The sequence below is a fragment of the Centruroides sculpturatus genome, unplaced genomic scaffold (genome assembly GCF_000671375.1).
Source record: "Centruroides sculpturatus isolate CEXI.00-Female unplaced genomic scaffold, Cexi_2.0 scaffold914, whole genome shotgun sequence".
Lineage (NCBI taxonomy): Eukaryota > Metazoa > Arthropoda > Arachnida > Scorpiones > Buthidae > Centruroides > Centruroides sculpturatus.
The window spans coordinates 21,883-26,368 of record NW_019385339.1 but is presented as its reverse complement, the minus strand read 5'-3'; the positions used below and the strand labels follow the sequence as shown (position 1 = coordinate 26,368).

At 32.4% G+C, this 4,486-nt stretch overlaps 1 long non-coding RNA gene across 1 annotated transcript; it reads right to left on the bottom strand.

Annotated features, from left to right (window-relative positions):
* Positions 1-280: 280 nt before the first annotated feature.
* LOC111637840 lies at positions 281-2,884 on the bottom strand. Its single transcript, XR_002758744.1, has 2 exons — positions 1,204-2,884; positions 281-314 (listed from the first exon to the last, which is right to left on the bottom strand). It is a non-coding gene; the product is annotated as an uncharacterized LOC111637840 (long non-coding RNA).
* Positions 2,885-4,486: the final 1,602 nt, after the last annotated feature.

Genomic DNA, 4,486 nt, shown 5'->3' with positions numbered 1-4,486 from the left:
CTAAATAGTTATTAGAGGAATTAAACGTTACTTATATTGCTTACTAACCAGTGAAAATCTCACTCACCTCCATTGTTCTGAAGTATGGATAGTAGACATGGCTGTGCAGAACAATCGATAAGAACAGTTCCACCCCTTTCCGGCCCTCCCTGCGGTTGCTACAGCAACTGTACGTTTCTACTGCGATCATTTCTGAAGAAGACGTGTCCTCTAAGCGGCTTGACATTAAAGCGGTTCATACTGATCTTGAGGTATCATTCATCCCTAGTATGGTTTTTTAGTCAACCGCATCTTCCTTATTTCATCTTCTTAAACTTTTCATTATAATAATAATTAAATAAATTTGAACTGTAACATACACTAAGAATAAAATGCAATTTAATTGTTAAACACTCTTCATTTATAGTTAGAGAATGCGTTAAATATGCATTTTTTTTTTTTTTTTCAATGTGAAAATACCTCCTATTGCCATCTAGCGAGTAACATTAAAGTTAAATAAGGATAAAACACAAAAATTATATTTCGAATTTTATATTTAATTCATCCTCAAAATGATTTATTACAAGGATTTTTTTTATCGCAGAATTAAATTTTTACATTTAAATATTAATACGAAACGTTTGCATAATTTAAAAAAGTTAGCATTAAATGAAATACTTATCCAAGCTACATTTAATTCTAATTAAAAGTTGCAAAGATCAAATATAATGTTAATCTTTGATATTTAATAACAAGGAGTACTGTACGTTCTCACCCTTTGCGCCGACTTGTCTTCTATTATGTAGCAACGAAAACGTTTAAATTTAGAGCGAATTATAAATAACTTGAGGACCAATTTTGGCAAGAAGCAATGACACCTGCCATAAGCTTTGATGAATTTAAAAATTATATATATATATTTAACAATGCCCTCGAGATACCTAACATATACTCTATTATGTATTACCTAAGTATAAATGAATATATTATCCTTAAGGATTTTTTAATATATGATAATTTATATTTAAGACTGTATAGAATCGATTTGAAGTTAAAATTTGACACTGTTTACACGTCCTTGTTTTTGAAGTACGTCATAAACAATGTACAATCGATACCATTATACACGAATCTCACACAGTTTCCTGCGATTTCTGATGATAAAAAGCAATGCATCTTATAAAAATATAAATATTAATCTAATTAAAATGATATTATTATTACCTAAATTTCATTTTTTTCCGTCCTCCTCAACACATTTCGAGTTAGTGTTTGGTTTACATAATGTAAAACTGAAAAAACACACCCTTTTTTTTAAAAATTAGAATTTCCTGGTTCATTATCATAATAAAAACAGAAGGAAATTGAAGAAGTACTTCATTAGTGATTGCCGTTTTCGTATTAACTAGTTAATACTTTCAAAACTTTCTTGGAAATTTTAAGATTGCGTTATATTCAGCGTGACTTTTGGATTTTAGAATGCTCAAGTTACAAAATTGAAGTGTTTTGCTATGTAAATTATGTTTTCGTTGGCCGCTTTTGTAGTGTTTTAACTGTTTTCTAAGAAGATAAATCCTAAAACAATTATAAATTACAGTAGAAGTTCGTTAATCCGGCATCTATGAAATCCGAGTGGTGCTGGGTTACCGGATGTTTGCGTAATTATGTAAAATTTCATAAGTGTGTGGACATTGCCTTAATTTTCTTACCAGTGTACACTGCTGTATGCTTCCGATTTGTTTACGTACGCTATTTAATTAATCCGAATATGATACAATGTGTGACTATGCTGTGTTATTTATTTATTTTTTATTTTTTTATTTTAATTGAAAGAGGGGGTGCCTCCAGGTTCCACTCGTAGGTATGACCTGGAGGTTGGAGGAGAAAAGTTAGTAAAATGGGAGTGAGGGAGATGAAGGATAGGGGATGAAAGGGGGACAAAGTGGTGGAGACAGATGAGAGTACATGGCGCCTGCATCACAATTATTGAAAGCATAACAAAACATAATACAGAAAATGAATTGACCGGAATACATTGATGTGCGCCAGACAGCGGCGAGTACAAAAAAATGTATACGTAAGAGCAACATAAATATACATAATAGTTAACATGATATGTACAGTGAGAATTCGCTTATAAGAAGCGTGCAAAACAAGAGGAGCCGGTTGGAAGCATGAAACAGTTGTCGTGAGAAAAGTTAGCCAGTTGATCAATCATTACTAGCAGACTGCTGATCGCTGGTGGATTGAGTGCTGCTGTTGTTTCCAGAAACTTGATGAGATGTCGATAAACATTCGGGTCTTCCATGAGTCTGCTGTTAGGGCATTGCCAGTTGTTTCCGGCATGGAGCACATGCCCCATGAGTCTGTCTCTCTCCTGTTTAAAAAGTTCACAGTCCTACAGATAATGCTGGCTGTCTTGGATTGAAGTACTGTTGCAGGGGCAGATGTCCGTGTTTTTAAGATGAAACTTTTTTAAATAGCTATTGATGACCAGTAATTAACTGGGTCATGAAGAAGATTGGTTTGAAGTGTTTCCATTTAAGTCTTTCGTTAACGTTTGGAATAAAGGTGTGCGTTAATCTGCCTGTAGATCCATTATCCCATTCTTCTTGCCATTGACCAAGAGCGAATTCCCAAGTCCATTGCCTGATTTTCGAAACAGGAATTTTGTTGTAGCAAGGAGTAAGGCTGGAAGCAGCGGCCTGTTTGGCCAGCTGACTATGCTGCTGTGTTAATTAAGATTGATTTAAAAACCTGCTGGAACATTAATGAACAAAAGCAATGTTTATGATAATTTGTGTGCTTATAATATTTATTTTCCAGACATATAATGTATTTTCGCTCGAACTTCAGCGTGGTGTCTAAATAACTTCCTATTGGATAATTACCAGACATTTCGGATTATCGAATGTTCGATTAATATTTAATTTTAAGACTGGGTGGGGGGTTAAACTAATACGTAAATATGATGAAAAATAATCAATAAACTATCGAAAGATTAAAAGGTAACGTAGACGAATGTAAAAAGAGCTGCGGATTCGAGCCAATTGCTTAATATTTACTAAATCTTGTATATGTCTAAGCTAAATAGTTATTAGAGGAATTAAACGTTACTTATATTGCTTACTAACCAGTGAAAATCTCACTCACCTCCATTGTTCTGAAGTATGGATAGTAGACATGGCTGTGCAGAACAATCGATAAGAACAGTTCCACCCCTTTCCGGCCCTCCCTGCGGTTGCTACAGCAACTGTACGTTTCTACTGCGATCATTTCTGAAGAAGACGTGTCCTCTAAGCGGCTTGACATTAAAGCGGTTCATACTGATCTTGAGGTATCATTCATCCCTAGTATGGTTTTTTAGTCAACCGCATCTTCCTTATTTCATCTTCTTAAACTTTTCATTATAATAATAATTAAATAAATTTGAACTGTAACATACACTAAGAATAAAATGCAATTTAATTGTTAAACACTCTTCATTTATAGTTAGAGAATGCGTTAAATATGCATTTTTTTTTTTTTTTNGAAAATAATTATAAAAATATAGTTGTTTCATTGTTAGCAAGAATTTGTGATAAATAATTTTTTCACTATACAATATAAATGGAGACTAATATTAGTAATGTTGAGTCGGTATTAATTTTCTACGGTGGGAAAGTAAGGAATTATTATATTTGGAAAGATGGAAGAGGGCATTTACGTATCTTGGATTATGTTGATACACCTCATGGTAGATTTTTACGTACACAACTAGGTAGATTTTTACATATTCATAGATTTTACAGCATGAGCCAGATTTTGAGTGTTTCAATATTCATTAAATTTTCTTTTTTATAAATGGAGACACAGAAAAAACTAAACAATATTGGTAAACTTCAAAATATTCGAAGGAAAAAATTAAACGAGTTGCAAATTTATTATGAATATCCAATTCATTATTTTAAAACAGTATCCACTCGCTTTGGTTATAAAAAATTTGTAGTTCTCATGGACACCGAATGGAATGAATTTCAAGTTTTTATACCTGATCGATTCAATAAAAAATAATGGATAAGGATTTAAACAACATGAGTGATTTAAAATTTGTATACAGAGCTATGAAAGATTGTGGGAATATATATAAAACATATTGTTGAGTTTGTTAATTAATCATGACTTTTTTTATATTTTAATTTTTTATAATAAATGACATTTCACATGCTTGATTAAATTCACTGAATTTAACAGGCTTATAATTTTGGGGGCAGAAGGAACATACAGTAGATCCCCCTATAAGACAGTAGATACGTTCCGTTCTTTATGAATCAATTTTGTAGGAATCATAGTTTACGGACTACGGCTGTTTGAAAGGTTTTCTTTCATAAAATTAATCGATTCTAGACTAATTCGACTCAACATTTCCAAAATACGTATATTTTTTTGAAAATAATCCGTATAAACTACGTTATAAACAAAAAATTGTAGGATTGCTTACCGAGTGTGTACCGTTCGACTACGCCCG